The sequence below is a fragment of the Bombus terrestris genome, chromosome 8 (genome assembly GCF_910591885.1).
Source record: "Bombus terrestris chromosome 8, iyBomTerr1.2, whole genome shotgun sequence".
Taxonomy (NCBI): Eukaryota; Metazoa; Arthropoda; class Insecta; order Hymenoptera; family Apidae; genus Bombus; species Bombus terrestris.
The window spans coordinates 8,019,768-8,039,708 of record NC_063276.1 but is presented as its reverse complement, the minus strand read 5'-3'; the positions used below and the strand labels follow the sequence as shown (position 1 = coordinate 8,039,708).

General features: G+C 36.8%; 1 protein-coding gene across 2 annotated transcripts in view; it reads left to right on the top strand.

Moving 5' to 3' along the window:
* Positions 1-19,941, top strand: part of LOC100645050 (tyrosine-protein kinase transmembrane receptor Ror) — a 347,662-nt gene that overhangs the window by 45,580 nt on the left and 282,141 nt on the right. The window lies entirely within an intron of this gene.

Here is a 19,941-nt window from a genome sequence, read left to right as displayed (position 1 = left end):
CTCTCAATTTCAAGCCGTGTTAGGTTGTTCCAGTCACGACTCGATAAAGACGTCAAATTGTGTGTACTTCCTCTTTCGTTTCATACTCGAGAAATGATCGAGTATCCCGCGGAAATTAAACGTCACCCGATGGTTACCAGAAAATAAATTACTATTTATTCCCTGCGGGAATTGGAAATTTCCAATACCATTCTACAAATGTAACTTTTACATGTTTCAGAGTTTTCAATTTCTTTATGAAGAAACAAAGGTCTGTATGGTTTGATAAATTTTAATTATCGAATGTAACATTACTCCATATTTTTGAAGGTTCAATTTCTAAAATTCTTTTACCGTACTAGGTTTGAAAAATATCTAAGAAAATTGTGGGATGTTTATTAATGTTTATTATATAATGGTTGTTTGAATCAGATGTTTGGAACATTTTCGATAAAAATAAGAATCACGTTGAAAGACAATTGAGGGTAAAATTTTGCTTAGATCATCATCGATATTGTTCGTTTCTTTTATAAACTAAAATTAATCATTAAATGCTCCCACCCGTGACACATATAAGCATCGATTATTTTTCATTTACCCGATTATTTTATCCACGGATCTGCATGAACTCATAATTAAAACACTATCTTATATTTACGCTAAAGTATTTATATATATTATACAAAATGTATATCATACCCATTTTTATTCCACACATTTTCGTGACTGTCTTTCGTATCATCATTCCATACTTCAATTTTCGAACAAAACCAACCAACTCTCGTATACAAAAACCAATCGATCTCCCAGTATGTTTTCGCCCGGAAACGAATTAATATTTGTCCGGGGCGCGTCAATTAAAATCCTGCCCCTTCCACTGGTCGATGGGTAACGATGTTGATGGTATCGCCGAGACGAACGACAGATTATTAGCGGATACACGTGAATTGACCGATGTCCGAGGTCGAGTAACACGATGTCTCGTTACCCGTATTACGCGTCGCAACAAGATAACCAGAAAATCGAGCGGCGTTGTAAATCATGGCCCGGGATTGTGTTCTCCGCGTTGGCCAAGATAAAATGGCTACAACGCCGGACTTGGACGATGTAGTAAATCGCCGAGCGTGTTCTTAGCCTTTATTACGTTGCGTGCTTCCTTTAATTAGATTCTACGCGTTGTATTTTTATTCGCGAGGCACGTTTCGTTTCGTTCCTTGTAGTGACTGGCTTTAGATTCTCAATGCTTTTATCCGTTGTTTCCAGAGGGATGATCAGGAAGAAATGTATTCTGATGGATAAGGATGTCAGTTTTGGAGTTTGTATTTTGCCGTGAATTATTCGTAATTTAGATTACTAAGTTTACAGTGTTTGCTTTGTATCAGGTCGTCCGAAAAGTTTCTTTCGTTTTATAAAGAAATAATGGATGCACAAAATTTTTCGTTTTATATTATTTTATCGAATTACGTATGATCCATTTTGTTCTATCAAGATAAAGATCACAACGTTTGACAGATTAGGTTTCATGTCTGTATAAAGATGCATCGTTGTAAAATACGTGTCTGTAAAAGAAATACATTTTTCGGACAACCTAATATCAATGGTTCTTTTGGTGGGTGGTATTTTGAGAATTGATGGTAGGTTAGGCTTAATTAAATATTGCCTTTAAAATATATTTTTCTTGTTTTATCGCAGAAAAGAATACAATTGTGTAATCTCAGTTTCTTACTTTATCTCACACTCTTTATTTAGCGCCCAACTGATATCGTATAAGTGATTACAAAAAATTATAGTTCAGTTTGTGCAAATTAAATTAATTTTAGTATCTGATTTCATTCTTTATTTCTTATGACTATTAATTGCCTCCAATTTCTAATTAAATTACATAATGTGTAAGTAAAATAATAGAAAATGAAACAATACGATATAATCTAAAATTATTGCTCAATATTCTTCGATGCTATAACGATACCAATCGAATGTTAATAATCACTACTTAACATGATTACACATTTATATATGTAATATAATCACGATACAAAATTTCAAGTTCCCATCGTAAAAATCTATATTCATTTATAAAACACTCATCTTTTAACATTCGCAAATATTGAAAATCTTCGGTCTGAAAAATGTCTGCTATAAATCTCTTTATTCTTTCATCCCTTCCATGATCTCATTAGAGACCCCGTACCAAACCAGAACACCGTCTCTAATTCGATCGCATGCAACGAAACGAATCCCTATCCTCAATCTCGGCCACCCGAAGCGAAAAGAACATCAAACACACGGGGTGGCTGACTGAATGGCCAAAATAATGACGCACTTAAGGATTGATCGATGTCTCGGACCGCGTAAACACGTATAGCCTCGTTACGGTATCGTGAGACAAGGGGTGTGCAACAGCGTCTTACACGATGCCCGCTAGGACAACATTGTAATCCCTGCTCTGTGAGTCGTTGTCTTTTCCTTTGGCCGAGCACCGGGTTAGCGCTAACAAGATTGCTCGAAGGGATCGGGCATAATCTCTTCCCTTCTCCCGTCTGCTTCGCTTCCTCGTCTCTTTTGAGATTACATCTTGTACGTCAGGCACAGAATCCACCAGCGTTTCAGCCCAGGCCTCCTTGTCTATGTGTAGCCCGCGTCTCTCTCTTTCTCTTTCTCTTTCCCTTTGTGTGTGTACGTCTCGCGGAGCGCTTTCCAGGCTACGAGCACGTTACAGAAATCGTTTTCTCCCTGTCCCAGCGAAAGGTAATCGACTTTTAAGCACCGCCGCCTTCGCTGTAATTGCAGAAGAAGACACTGAAAGAAGCGACGACAAGGGTAAAGGGAGAAGGTTAGGCAGGGCGTAAAAGAGATGAACGAAGAAGAGAGAGGGTGGAAGTTCTTGTTGCGTAACAACAGCTCGCGGCTTCCGCGAAGGACGCCTTTTAATTTGCAATTGATAGCAGGAAATTAAACGCCCTCCACCGGTGAACGTGGTGCTACTGCTCCTCAGATTGGACTGCACTGTCTCGGGGAGATTCTGGGGAAATTTTACGAGTGAAATTGCGGATAGCGATTTTGTTTGGTTAGAAAATTGCGGGCAGGAAGGTTTTAATGAGTCTTGGAATAGGTCATTCTGTGTCAAATGTGGGCCGATAAACTTGGAACATTGAGTCGAACGTTATTTCAATGAGGAAAGAACTTGTTATTTCACATTCTAAGTGTGCTAGGCTGCAGGCAGATTTTGAATCAAGGCATGTTATATAAAATGGTGATAAGTATATTTAATAAGGGAATAACGGATATTAATTTATAATAATTACAAAATTTTTGTTTGCTTTATTTTACCGATATGTTTGGATGGTACCATTATTCATTGTTGAAAGATTAAACTAGACAATTTCCAGGGCTAAATTATAGTAGTTGCTTGAAAAAAGTTTGAGAAACTCAAAGCTAACTTAGTCAAAATCTACTGGTAACTTAAATTCAACCATTTCAAAATTGGCCTAGCCGGGAACCTGAATGTTTGAAACATTGTTACGGTTTAATTGAAGTGGCATGACATAATAAATATTTCTAATCTTTAAACAAATTGATTCCTATAATTAACTTTCTATTGGCGAGATTCCTCAGTTCCCTGTCAGAGAATCAATGCATTTCTAATTTCTGTTTTACCCTAGAAATCAAAGGTTAACAACCCTACTTGTTTAATTTTACTATTTTTTTACTAATTTATTTATTAATGATTCTTATGATTAACTTTCTATTGGCGAGATTCCTCAGTTCCCTGTCAGAGAGTTAATGCATTTTTAATTTCTGTTTTACCCTAGAAATCAAAGATTAATCTTACTTGTTTAATTTTACTAATTTTTTAATTTAATGAACATATACTTTCATCATCAAGAACATATAGATCGTAGAATTTTGACTCTGGCTCAGCGTGTTTAATTCAAGAAGGAAATATTCCTGAGACGATCAGTTGAACTTCTCGTATCGATTACACAAATTTAATTAGCGCAACCCTTTGCAATCTTGTTAGCGTCCGCAATTAAATGATCGATCGAAAGCAGCGGAATGACTGATAAAGCGAAGAACGGTTTTCTAATGCGAGTAACGTGACCATGTCTTACGGAGTCAGTTTAACCTAAACAACGTCCGGCCCAACTTCTGGTTAATTACGAGTCGCAGCTTCGACATCGTGACGAGCATCTGTTCGTGCTTTCTTCGCATTGTCGAGCGTGCTCAAAGGACCCTTTTGACACCGTTGTTTGCGCTCCACGCGATCACGCCAACGAGATAGCGCACGTAGCGAGAACCTGGCATTGGGAGTGAATATTCATTCGTTGCTATCAGATTGGGGGCGACAGAACTATGCTCCGCCGAAAGAGAAACGCCCTAAACAGGAGAAAGAGACATCGTTGCTCTGGCGAAGAGAACCAGTTTCGAATATTCTTTCCATATGTATTTCAAATATTCTCTTCAAATGTATTTCGAAGGGAAATTATTTCGAATTTGCAACAAGTAACAGTGAAAATAAGTTTGATACAGTTGTTGTTTACGTATATAGGCAGAGGGCTAAATGGTTAACATGTTTCGCTCAAGACGCCACGGGAATATTTTTATTATTCAAAGCATATAATGGCAAAATAATAATAAATTGATGATGTAAGACAACATTCTTTCCCAATGGACCGTTTATCTTACTGGTGGTCACGGGTGACCACCGTGGCGCCTTGGTAACAGTTGATAGCGAGATATTATAACAAGGTTTATTTCAACAAAACATTCGCATTCGTTATTTCGTCGCAAGCAAAACGTGCAGAATATATTGTTGAAACGTGTAGAAGATATTAGTAAACAGTATTTGCTTATTCTATATATAGTAGTAAGGTATGTGCACACTTCTAACTTCAATTATATGATTATAAACCAGCATTTACGATTATTTTCTAAGCTGTGTTTATAATAATATTCGTAGATTATCCCTCGAACATATGGATGCAAACACGGTGCATCGTTAGCTCCAAGATTTCTTCTCATTTTTTTTTTATTAATGTTCTAATAAAAATGTTTAATTCTTCAATGGAACACTTTTTATTTCAAAGTATCTTGTATTTATCGGTTATATTCAAAATGCCCTAACTGTCAATTTTCATGCAATTTTTACAATTGTAAGAAGTTCAAGCGCTTCGGTCACCAATGATCACCGTGGCGTCACAAGATAAACCGTGGCCGGTCATATATGACCAACGTGGCAGTCAAAGTGTTAAAAAAGAAGCGAGTTTACGTTCATTTTTTACTTCTATGTTTTATGTGATGAAAGCGACCGAAATCTCGGATCTGGACCTCTTGACGTTTTTTCGGCGACTGTCTAAAACCGAACATCGACGCTTCCATATCGGCGAATATTTAGATTATCGACGCTCAGTCTGTCGCGAACACCGATGTCTGGCACGGGTCCTTATTGCCTACACGAATAACGAAATTAATTAAGGTGGTAAATTGAGCAAATTGGATTTACTTATTATCTTTTATTCGCTGTTTATATTTTGAGATAACAAATGTTGTATGAATTTCATTTACATTTCATTTAAATGTCTTTCTCATAAAATGTGAAGCGTAAGATGAAGTTGACTTTTTCAGGAAAAAAACAAGTATACCTACAGAGTTTTTCTACAAAATAGACTGTCAATGATAAAAAAAAAAAAAAAAAAAAAAAAGATGAAATTGGATATTTATATGAAATGATGGCGTTTAATAATCGCTATAAGAATAAAAAGAATAAGATATTGCTTATATAATATTAATCAGACAATATTAGCGAATAATTACTATAAAAAGCGATGCATATATCCAAAAAATATTAATTGTATAAAAATATATTATCTTTGAATGTTCCTTCAATTCCGCTATAAACTTTTTAAACAATTCAATACACCAATCTGGCATACTATTTCACCGTGATCTAAGGCCATTTTGCTAAAATTATCCTGAAATTCTCGTCATTGTACAATCAGGATCGTTTTCACCGTACACGAAAGCCACCAGCATCACCTAATCCAACGCAAGACAAATCAATACGACCGTTTCACCGGTAGAAACCGCATTTGCATACAATGTCGAACGTTACAAATGGCTACACGCCGGCGAGTCGCCAGGAACTTTTCCCGATACGCGTCCATTTTTCCCTCGGCTTGGCCCTTTCAGGGACGAGCGGCTTTTTTCCGCGATTCACACGCTCTCAACGCACGGTTCGTTTCCACCTAAGCGAGCATCCACCTCGCGTAAACGTTACTACGGCTTAGCTCGTAAACCGACTGAAATTTTCTCTAACTGCCGCTCGTAAGGAAAAGGCTATCATTCGAGAGGCTGTGTGGATATGCAAACCCTGAAAAGAGAGCGTACCGTGCTAGAGCTCCCTTAAGCGGACGCGCGCGCGCGCGCTATCATGCGAATACAGCACTGTGCAAAAGAACCGGACTATCGAAGACGTTGTTACTTTGTGAATTAATTTAGGAACATTTGGTGTTTTATATATTTTAATATATTTATATCTTTAAATGAACATTTATTAATCAGTAAGCCGTGGATGTTTGTGCATTTGTGTGAAATTTAAAAATGCAAAGTTCGCAGAATTTGATGTGCACATATATAATTTAATATAATGTGCTGATAATCCATAGAGTTATTGCATATAGTATGCGCAGGTGTATGAAATATTCAAAGTAGAGTAGTACTGGTTAAAATTTTCAGTAGATGAAATAAATCTTTATTTAAATTGTGGTTTTTAGTTATGTTCATAAAAATACAAATTTATATAAAAATCCGTAGCCTATTAATTAGACAACTATCTTTATATAACTAATTATTTACCAAATTATTGTGATTATCGCATTATTCGTTTTTAAATTTTTCGTACAGGTATTAACAGTCTTTGTACTGGTCTTAACTGAAGCTACAATATAATGCCATGATAATAAAAGTACTTGTATAATCCCATTTACAAAAGATATCAGAGATTTGAAAAACTCGAAGAATATAACCTTAAGAAAATTTTCTACTTCAAGTAATGTTTTCCTCTGATACTTTTTCCTATTAGCAACGTGTAATAAATAAAGTATTCAAAATACTCAAGTTAGATGGGATACCCTGTATATGCGGAGGTTGAATACGGAATAATCGCGACTCACGACACTTGTATTGCTTGTTGGAGACGTTGTTTCACGCATTGGATGTGTATTCAGCAGACTAGTCGCAGAAGCTGGTATGATGGTGACGAGAAGATAGAGATAGCTGTTTGTTCGGTCTTTGATTCGGTCAGGTTTCAGCTTACATGATCGATCATTCTAGTAGCTCGTTTATATCTGAATGCCAGGAGAAACGTCATTATTCTAGGCGGAGAAAAAGAAGGCAAATGTGGGCAAAGGTGAAGTTCATTGTTCCATATATGTATATATTAGGGTGTCCGAAAAGTTTCTTTCGTTTCGTAAGGTTATAATAGATGAATAACAATTTCTGTTTTATATTATTTTATTGTATTAAGTATGATCCATTTCGTTCTATTTCTATTATTACGTTCGTGCATAATTCAATAAACTAAAATAAAACAAAAAACACTGTGAGTCTATTATTTCTTTATAAAACGAAAGAAACTTTTCGGACAACTTAATAGATTTCAGAATTTGTTTGTTATTAATCTTTTTTTCTTTTTTTTTAATAATTTACCAGAATGACTAATGCATTTGGTTCTTATAACATACGGTTTTAATAAAAAGTAATTTTTCCTTGTAATTTAACTAAACTACTACGTCAAAATCTTAGATCATTCTATCCTGAAAAACCGAAAGATAACATAGCTATAGAGAAATTAAAATCTCAACGCTAACAATGCGTAAAACTAAAATACTATTTTTCGTCATAAAATATCAACAAGATCTGATTTTTAAGAAGCGAGAAACAACGAGAAGAGGAGAAACAAGCAATTATCGCTGAAATTCCGCACTTCTAAAGCGAGAGCCCTATTTCTCAACACAGTAGACGAATTAAAATCCGTAAAAGACCAGCGGCAGTACATTCGTTTCTCCCTACTAAATTTTTCCTGCTGCTTGCAACGGTTCATGCTACGAGAGCGTGCATACCGCAGCGCGGTGGATAAATTTCTTTGCTCCACCGTTGTCGCACCATCCAATTCTCTTTCCCGTTTTCAGAGCTTCGATTTTCACGGTCGCATATTTCTCAACAGCGACACAGCTGCGGGAGTATTTCTCCGCCCTCATTAATAACAATAGTTTCCTTAAAAAGAGCGTTTCTTACACCATAGACGGTGGTACATCGCGTGCCCTGTCGCGTTCGTGCGGTTCACATGCGTTTGGTCGAATGTAGCCACGTGCAGAATAGATGTACACGACCGCGTATTCACACGCGTAATTTGCAGTAACTCCGCAAAGCCGGCCATATATATGCGTACAAACCGCATTTACATACGTGTAGTCGGTGTTTCACGTGGCCAATTGCGCACGTGTACACTTACATAATAACCATGTACGGAAATCGCCTTCTGTTATTACGGCCAGCAAGCGGTCTCGTTTCCAGTCGACTTTCAAGCCCCTACGAGCAAGCCGAGTCTCTTCAAGCGACGAATTTTCTCTGACTTTTTAACTGGTTGACCATGGTAGTGAGAAAAACGATTATTTCTTTAACAGGATTAGGCTGATCAGCATGGTTGTAATATTTTACAGAAATTTCATAGATTTTATGCCATAGAGGTTCTTTACCGTAGCAGTGACCTTATCTTGTTACGTTGATTGCATTATGGTGATAGAGTATGTATGCGATATTGACGGTAGTCATTTATAAATCAGTGAAATTTATGCATCTGGTTTAGTGAAACTTTAGGGTTCGGATATGTCAAATTGGATACGGATGCGAAACTGAAGACGATTAATCTTTGAGTAGATTAATCCCGTGACGTTAAATGACGTTTCTGGCATGTCGTGCATTTTCCATGCCAAATTGCACAATGACGTGTTAGAGACGTCACCTGTAGCCGAACGATTAGAGGAAATTCATGACCAAATAAACATTTTGACTTTAATTGGATAACCGTTTTGCCAGTGTCTGTATGGAGATTTCAGCAAAACTAGATTTACATCTGATAGATACGTATTTGTACGAAAAATTTCTATTAGAATTGCAAGAAGGATTTATTATTATAATTACGCTTAATTAGTCTGATCGAATTTATAGGAATTTTTAAACTTTATTTTACGTACATTATACGTATACGTATATCATAACCATGCACAACAATATACATATCTTGCTGAAATAAGCTACAGGATTCTGACGCTGTAAATAAGATGTACACTGTCGCTCAAAAGGATGTCTACGTTTTGATTCATTTTTATTCAGAATATACGAATGTCATTAAAATATAAAAATTAATGGCAGACTAATGATCAAAAGTCAATTTTCTCACTATTTTCTTCTACCATTTTTTTATTATTTTCTTATGTGATCATCAAGTACATGTTATAAGTGTCGGAACACTTTTAAGCAAGTCGACGTGTTAACCAATTCACTTGTCAAATACATCAACTTCAATAAAAGCGAAGAAAATCCTAGCAAAATCGTCTTTCCTTAAACCACCACGAGAAAGAACGTTCTCTTGTTCTTCACTGGCAAGTCGGAAAGGATTGACCACTCGAAATCGATCATCGCTTCGTACTCGTGTGTATATACGTGAAATGCAATCGCATAGTGCTCGGAAATAGGTTCGATGGACACAAGATCTGCGATGAAAACCGGTCTTAACCGATACCAGCGTGTGCTGTTTCTCACGTGGGTTCAAGAGCTGCACACTTTACCGCCGCTTAAGGTTGGATCGCCGCAAACCACACGCGCTTCTTGTTTTACGCTGCTTCTTCTCCGAGATTGCCAGCTTTCCGCCTGTACTCGTTCTATTTATCGGAGCTATGGTTATTCAGCTGGATTCTTTTGTCTGGAAGACCTGGTCCATAGGGATCGCGATAGAATTGAACCTGTTTCGTCAAGCTACCGCAATTTTAGTCGCGATGAACTGGTTTCGACTACTACTGGGCTTTCAGCTCGAGATGGGATGTTGACTTGATTCTGGACAGCGAGTAAGAGGAACGATGCGGTTTGGAAATGCTCGAGAGTTTTTAAAAGCTCGATGTGGTTGATCTTTTATTAAGCCAGCTAAGATTTTTCATGGATTTTCCATCTAATTATTAGACTGCGGATTTTTATGCAACACGAATACTACTAGAGAGATTAAATAGAGATTTATTTTACCTCTCGCGTATTATAATTAGCATTCTACGTTGAATTCATTGGTAATTTACCGTAAAGATATCTCAAACTTTTGCATTTCAATCTTACCGTTATGTTAGTAAACAAAATAGGTCTGTGATATTTCAAGAAAATTGTTTCGTGCAATTGCAAGTCTCATCAACGGTCGAAGCAAAATTCACAAGGCAAAACGATACTACGCTCTTTATGAAAACGGTACATTGAAAGTTCAGATTGCACCCAAGATAAATTTAACCCCTTTGAGAATGTTACGCGACACTCGACTGTGGACGATCGTCATATAGAGGCAGCGTACGGTAGCAAAGTGGAAGACAGATGTTTGACCCGTGAAAGTCCTTTTTCTGGGAAATTACAGTACCGTTCAGGAGTAGTAACTTGTTACCAGAGAACCGGTAATTACTACCGTGGAACCGCTATCGAGTCAGCTCTCTGAATCTCTTTGGTTTACCTTTGCTTTTGAAATTCTCCCTATTCGTGACTGAGTGCGGCGGTACGTTTTTACCTACCGCTTATTCTGTTTACCTCGTGGTACGCAAGCTGGCTTGCTAAACGTCGGTTAACCGTGGAGGACCTTTCATCGAGATTTCCTCTGCGGACCGTTTGAATTTTCATATGGCTTTTGACTCGCGTTCTTCGACCCTGTCGCTCGTTCACCTCGCTCGAGAATAATCGCCAATGACGCTGCCGTCGGTTTCAATAACCTACCCGTCGTGCGAGATACATCGACTCGAAACAGAAGAATCTTGTTACAAGATCGCTAGGGTTTCCGATAGATAAAACCGATACATTCTTGTTCGAATCGATTATTCTTGCGGGAACAAGAATTTGTTACGACCGGCTGTAGCAAGTGTTTGAGCTTCGAGTGTTGTCCTTTTTCACACGAAGATACGCGTATCCCGATACACGTTTGAATTACGCGTCTAGAAGTAAAAATAAAAAAGAAGTAAGAAAGTATAACGTAGTATTTATCTAACAGGAAAATAAAAAGCAACTGACAGATTGACACACGAGAGAACTGAACAGAGTGAGCGAACTAAACGATATGGTATTTCTCGTGTAAATTACAATTTGTTGTTCGTGTAAATTACGGTTCGTTGTCGTTTTCGTACAAAAAGATCACCAGTAACCGAGGAATTCAAAATACACAAAATCAGTATGTATTAATGTTATTTACGAAGCTTCAGATGCCTCTAGTATTTTATTTAATATAAAATGTCATACAAAGAAAGCACGGTATAATATTTCGGCGACATGAATTTATGTTTTACATCATACTATATCAGTAGTATAATTCAATTTTTAGACGACATAAATTTGTGCTTTATATCGCATCGTATCACTAGCATAATTCAATTTTTCGATGGCATAAATTTGTGCTTTACATCGCATCGTATCACTAGCATAATTCAATTTTTCGATGGCATAAATTTGTCCTTTAAAATATGGTTACGCTAATGTAATTGAAATACAGAAACGAGAATGCGTTAATAATCAACCAGTGACTTTTAACATTCTTTCAAACAGAAGTGAATTTACAATTTTCTATTGTATATTGTCGAGTATTAATATTTTAACACAACTATGTACCGAATATCTTAATACAAGTATATTATACTCTAATAATTATAATTCTAGAGGAATTCTACAAATAGATTGGCAGAGATTACAAACAAGCATGTTAAATGATCATTTCTAGAGACAAGAAAAAAAAAGATGGTAAAATGTAGATTCTTTGAAATCAACAAAAGTTTCTCTATATAATTGTTAATTTCTTAGGAAGTTTCTTAGGAAGCAACTATAGATTTAAAATAATACCAACTACTAATAACAGCCATTCAATAAATCTAAAACTTTGCACATCACGTTCTACAATTACGCCATTTTCTTCCTTCAATTTTCAACCTTATTTCAACATGATCGGCGTTATAATCAAGTAGCTGTTTCCAGGGGTATTTGATTAAATCCGCAGTCGATTAAATAACTGCGAGTTTCCACAATATTTCATACATCTTCGTCGGGTTCGCGGAAAGAAACGTGCTCTTCGCCCTTTACTTCATTCTTCGCCTCCCTTTTGGTCGCTAATGTCTAGCCTGCCGTTTTTCCTCGAATTCAGTTCCCGTACTCTGAACACGTTCTATTGGCAATTTCGATCCCGAACGCCCGGCGAATGCCAACGGTACGCCTTATCCGTCTACTTGGACCGCGTTATCAGCGTAAATCCGTTTACAAGCTTACGAAAGCGTATATCCACGCGTACACCGTGAAACCGGCCTCGAACCCTAGCTACCTGATCGTGGTAATTCCATGTACGCTCACGCTGTGACTGTATTACGTTGGAATTGGATTATTTAAACGAGTGGAATATTTTTTTCAAGGGAATTGTTGGGTATTTTTAATTCAGTGCTCGTTTACCGCAGTTGTTGTTAATCGGTGTTCATCGGAACACTTAATATTCCTCGAAATTAGATGTTTCATTTTGATAAAAGAATTATTTTAGTTACAGTTTCTGTTGAAGTGGATTTCACTTCTAGGAAAACTCCACATCTCTAGTGTTTAGTTTTTGGCACAACTATTCTCTTTACACTGGCTTCTTTGGTCTCTTTTGTAGTACCCGACATACAGGCAATGTTCGACTATTCGCTGTAGATCGCATCAACGAGAGTCGTAAATTCTCGTTACGATTCGATAATCGACGTCGCTAATTGATCGATTTCCTATTTCGTTTAGGATAATAAAGATTGTTGACTGATTATAACACTGAAGTAACAGGTTATAATATATAATTTATTCCAACATCTTTGTAGACATAAATGTTGGGTTGACAACTAAGTGATCGCGGATTTTGTCGTTACTACCTAATGACAAAATCCGTAATCACTTAGTTGCCAACCCGTTACGCGACGTATGTATAGACGTATTCTCAGAGACGTGTAAATAGTAAGTTACAACTCATGACTGATCAATGAATGAGAAACCAGTCAAGAGATGTTGACTTATCTAAGGCAGATAAACCAATCTAGAGATATAGGGCAGTTAAACCAGTGAAGTTTGGTGACGATGCTGTCGCAGAGGAAAGCTATTGCTGGGTGTTTGTTGCCCCACCACCGGTCGCTTGCGGGTGGAGATGACCATTGAACATGAGAAAAGTTCGACCTTCTCATTTTTACCTGATGGAACAATAACCATAAGGAGCGTCCCAACTTGAATATATTTTATAATAATTAAAGGCTCTGACGATAGAATAAAACTCCTTAGTTTTATCACAATTCCTTAGGATTATTGCGACCCGACCAATTATTAGGTTGTCCGAAAAGTTCCTTTCGTTTCATGAGGAAACAATAGACGCACAACGTTTTTTGTTTCATATTATTTTGTCGAATTACGTACGATCCATTTTGTTCTGTTGAGATAAACACCGCGACATTTCACAGATTTGGTTTCATGTTTGTACGAAGGTGCGCTGTTGTGAAAAACACGTTTGCGAAAGAAAGACACTTTTTGGACAACCTAATATATTCGCACAACTAGTGGTCGTCTTGGCCGAGGGATGAATTCTGGTTTATGTAAAGAGTCATCCGAAAGACGGAAAGATCGGAAAACTTCAATAAGCCTAACGGCCATCAATATATTTCAGCAGCACAGCCGTTCATCGTGAGTTAGTCACCAAGAGTCAAGAGTCAAGAGTCGTTAATCGAGAGTTGTCATATCACACTGCTGCATTAAGTTCAAATTAAATAATCATCGCTTTTTTGTTTAATTTACTGTAATAAATCTATTCAGCAATACATTATCACGTAGGATAGAAACCACTGGAAATCCTAATTTCTGATATTTCTAAATAAAGAACTTCTATAATACATTGATCCACGCGTTTGCCCTTCCTATTCCGAGATATAAAACCTCAACAGTTTCTACGAATAACAATATAATATTTTTCTTAAACTAACGTTCCCGTTTTACATCGTTACATATGAAATCTGTAATTTATATATTTTAATGAAGAGCACGTTCGCGTATATCTTTATTGTTCGTTTTAAGACCTTTGTGATTTTGGCGCTCCGCAAATTTTTCTCGTAATCTGTAATCTATTTATAAAAAGTGAGATTCGTAAACAATACGATCACGCGACCAATCAGTGAAATCGAGAGAGATAAAAAGAAAGAAAGAGACATCGGCGTACAAGCGTGGAATAATGCCGACAGCAGGGCAAAATCCGGTCTGATTTCGTCGATCCATTCTTCTCTATTGAAACAAGTTAAAGCTTACTGATTTCAACGGATGAAGGACGGCGACGACATTCACGAGCACGTGTGAAAATTTTCTGATAAGATCTACGAATTGAACGAAATGGAAGTCGACAGAAACGTGGACTTGCAAGTCTGAATGTTCCTTTTCAGCGCCTCTTCCTACTGCGTTGTTTCGAAAATTTTAGATGCGCGATCGAGTCCCGCAACTATCTACCATCACCGGAAACGCTTTGTACGGAAGTAATCGAAGAGAGTGACGGTCATAAAAAAAATTGAGGTCTCGACGCAAAACACGATGCCTACGCACAAACGATAGATGGGAAAAATGGGAAAGGCTAGAAGCGGCGGAGTTAACGCTGCAAACAATTTTAATACACGCTTGTTGATGCGATGACAAACGGATTGACAGGATCGAAACATCAACGTTGTTTGCAGATGTTCGACCTGAGATCCATCATATTGCAACGATCTACTCTGCTCCCGGATAAAGTATGTCGATAATATCTATACCTCTGTCTTGCGGGCACAACTCAAAATTACTAGTTTTGCAGAGGAACATTTATGATAATTAAAGTGCAATATAAGATCAGGTGTTAGATTTTCAGGTAAAGAAGCGAGAAGGAAATGAAATTGACTTGAACGTGTTTAACGATTCGCGTTCGACCGACACCTACATATAGACATGTACATATGTATGTATATGGGCAGTTAGTTTTCTGCTCGCGACCACGTGTGAATCTCGTTTGTGTTCTTTTTCTTCCGGACGAGATGATCGATAGGCGTATTTTTTTCTTATTTGAGAAAGCTCGATATTTTTCTTCTGTGTTCGCTACCACGCGAGGGTCATACTTCCGCTCACAGATTAGCTCGTCACTTACATGTCCGACAAAAAATGATAAATCGAGAACGATAACCTGATTGGGAAATATACAGAGTATGATATATGTGTTATTCGGATAATCGAACGTTCGGATAAAAAGTATCCACAACAGAAAAAAGCTATGTAAAACAAACAATATAAACGAACGAAAGGTAATACGATAGAAGGAATATTGAAATCCAGGTTTTTCCTCTTCTGAAACATTTCCAATATCCATGCGGTCTGATTCTAATGATTCTAGAAACGGAATTATTCAATAGTTTTAGAATTCTATACTCTTCGAAGACGCTTGAACTTCTTGAAGCAGTTCCAAATATAACATTCGGGAGGTCGACTTGGCGCGAACGTTCGAGCCATGGTAAGTCGAACGCTAAATGAATCTGCTGTGATTAATCACGAGCTCAGTCAGGTGCCATTTGTTACCGTTTCCAACCCGGAAAATAATACCGGCCGTGTAACACCTGGTCGCTGACTGCAACTTTGAAATCGCACCCTTTCGGCTGCTACAACTATGTAATTTCGAATTCGATTGCTAGGGTCCGTTATACTACACGGAAAAGGCTGTCTGTGCTAATTACAATTTCTAAGGACTATCAAACATTTCGTTCTCTGATATATTGCCAGAAACAAGTTGTTTTCTTTTTATTTACTTCCCCTAACTTTCATGTGTGTGTATTGCAGTGAATATGTGTGATCAGTCGATATATAATTTTATTAATATATTAGGTCATCCCATAAGTTCATGCCGTTTTTCGAGCGGTTATATATGTTAAGATTGTTTACATACCTTTCAGTTTCATGAAAAAATGTAATCCCCCTCTCATTGTACAACTTCTTCCCATTTTTCATTATTCCGTCTTGATAAAAGTTCTCTTGTTTTTCTTTAAAATATGAAATGTATACACAAAGGTCGGCACGAACTTATGGGATGACCTAATATTTACTAAATTAATAAATTGGACGTAATATACGTATGTATGCGTATAAAGGAATAATCGAGCTTAAAATCATGAATTTCATCAATTCATGTTGTTCAATTATTTACGCATTTTATGAACATAAATTAATTCAATCTGAAACTCTGGATTGTAATAAAGTACTGCAATGTTATAATTCAAATATTGTAATAAGTTTCCAAGTACGTATTTCCAGCATATGCAAGTTCGCTGCAAATATAAATCATATTCTTATTAATATCTTAGTAACTTAAAATTTTGATATTCTTTCTCTTCTTAGTTCTTTCATAGTTCAACAAACTACGATTGGGAATCGTAAAAGACGAATATCAAAGATAAAGACAAATCAGATAAATCAAAAAGTTGCAGAAATATCGAATAACATACAATCATGTGTATCTTATTTTGAAAGTCGACTAAAGTAAATCGCATGTAACAAAGTTGTAGTACTTTCAAGCGCATTGACGTTCCAAATTTTCAGGACCAGCTCGATCGTTTTTTAAGCATGTCTCTGTTCTTATCGTTTTAATAAAATGTGACCCCAACTCGGAAAGGACCCTCTAACTATGTCAAATTAGCTTTTTCTGCATTAAAAACCCGTCTCGACAAGCTGTCATGGCAAGGGTCAAATATGAGCCGTCGTCAACGCCGAGGGAATGAAAGTATTTTTACCACCGCGCAGGGGATGAAAACGGCCTGCCAAGGACGGGATTAATTACACCCAACAATTTTAATTCCAGGAGATACAGATCGCGAATTAACGTTGGATTGCTATGTGAAATAACTTCTGTCTGGTCTCTTTCACGACGTAAAATGAAAATCTTCTCATTTCTAAAAATATTCCTGTCGGAAAAAAGAAATTTTTATTATTAAACAAATTCATACAATTATTGTCTCTTAGAAATTGGATATTTTCTTGCATTAAATACAAAACATTCCTTTGTTCGTATATTGACTTTTAACAAAGTAAACGAACGTGTGGTTCACGATGAAGTAGAATTATCGACAACGGAAGATCTGATTACCTAATTTGAATACAACATGGAAAGACGCAGGAGGATGAAATATCCATTGTGACGAAAAGCTTTGTTAAACAGAGTACAAAATTAAACATTATTTTTATGTAACGATCGATGTATATCGATTTCAACGTCCCGTCGATAAATATCTCCATTTCGCCTTTCGTTCGACAGTCAAACGTCTAATTACTAATTAAGATTCAACAAGCAAAAGCATACAAGGATTATCTCAAACATCCTTTGTGACAAAAAGCCCTGTTAGACCATGGTTGCGATGCATATTCAGATGAACTGGTATTCTGACGAATGAAACGTCTAAAGGCTGCAACGTACATGCTCATAGAAATCTACATACGATTCTTTGAAATACGCATCCACTGTAACCAAAGCCTTAACCAGAATATATAATTGAACATTATTTTTATACAGCGGTTCGTGTGTGCGTTGTTCGTGATTTCACTGTCTCGACGATAAATATCTTTTTCGCCTTTGGTTCGACAGCGAATAGTCGTCTTGGGAGAGAGGGTTGCGTGGGCGGACGAATTTTGGTCAGGGAGCTCGTAAGCAACCCCATGAATCGTACGTGCCTCGTCGGAACTTGGCTTCTCCGTTGTCAACGTGTATCAACGCCCTCGTGCGCGTGCACAATATGTGGGTGGATGCAGTTCTGTCGACGAGTCGAGAGGAAATGTGTTTTCAGAGCTATGGATACAGGTTCGGTTGAAGTGCGGTCGGTTTAAGTACGCGGGTTCAACTGTTTCTTCAGATGTTATAAAAGCTGAAGAGAGTTGGGGCAGGAAGTCGTGCTAGTGGAATTTTCGAGTCTCTTCTTTGAATATTGATTAAGCCTCCGAGGACGAGCGATAAAGTTCTGCATGGTGCAAACGTTCTTCGTGTGGCACCCGGTGGTTAAACGAAATAACGTAGGAATGTGGACAAATTTTAGTGACGTCTACGTTATTGGTCTTTTAATAGTGATTAAATGTTATTTTGGTTACCTGAATAATTGAATATTTAAATAATCAAGTAACGAGAGATTAATCTCTGATTTCTTTAACATCTTGATACAAAAATCAATTTTATTACAGCAGCGAATGTTGCGATTTTAACTTTGCTATGATTGTTGAATTTTTCTCTTATTTCAACAATCGGAAAAACTTTTAATGTTTTACGAAAGCGTGTAACTATCACTGTAATGATGTAACTTCGTTCAAATTATTAATCTCTATATCTTGTAATTTTCTTATGCGGAGTATACACGTCAACGTTAGCCACATATTTGCCGCTTCATATAAAAGATTGAAATATTATGCACAATTTATATTCTCCAATCTACAGCAAATTGAAAGCAAAATCAGAATTTTTTGATTGAACTTCTTTCTCATACAGTGGCAACCTGCCTCCATTATATTTAATAATTCACTGCATGATTGTTATTATTCGCGCTACAAACGTGAAGTTATTAATATGAAACCGACGATGTTAATTAAAATTATATTTAATTATAATTGAATCGTAATTTAAAATTATAAAATTAGAAGATATTAAAATTAATTTAGAGTTAGATATTAACAAATTCTTGAAATTCCTGATAAATACACTTGGATTGCAATAAGCTTTATAGTTCATATTATTCTATCTGCCTTTATTGCCAGTCTAAGAAAGGAATGCCAGACATCATGAAACCTCCTATATGAAACAAAATCTCGCCGATCCCTTCATCTCTTTTCTCCTTTCGCCGAAAATCTCTTGTCACGAAAACACTTTAGTAGTTCCCTGGAGTGTCATCTGGCTTTCCTTTTCACCATCGTCTACATTGCTAGCCATTTTCACCGCAAATTGTTGCGCCACTGTTCATCGCGTTGTTATTAACCGTGCGACAAAGGGGCCCAGATAAATCTTGATAACGCGTCCAGGATCCTCCGCAATTCTTCCGCGGTGTATCGTCGCTTTGATTCATAGCTGATGAGAATTTCATTGCTCTCCGTGGATTTGGCCACTGTTCCAAAATTATTGCAATAAAGAGAAACTTTCCCTCTAGACTTATGAGTATTAGGTCGTTTTACAAGCTGTGTCGTTTTATAAATCCTCAATAAAACAGCACTGTTCCTCATCGTGTCAAAATCACATTGCCTCTTAGTCGTTTTGGTTAATTCTACTGCGATCGTCGAATTCTCGTATTTCAATTTTCTTCTCGTTAAAAAAAAAAAGGAAAAAAAATTTGTAACGTAATGAAAATATGTAATATAAAATAACATGAAGTTAAAACGAGAAATTTGTATATCAACAACAGTCTTCTCGCGTTTTGCCTAAATTTCAGATATTTTTTTAAAAGCAGAACAATGCAGTTGGGTCGCTAATGATGACCACTTTAGATGACTTAATACTGATGACAAATGGTACTAATTTCCTGAAAACAGGAACTTCTCAGATAAGAATTGATAATAGACTTTGTCATCTTTTTTGTCGGCTTCAGATTAGATACGATGATTCATAATTATTCTGATCCTTTTGTTACGTGTGTATAAATAGTATTTATTAGTACA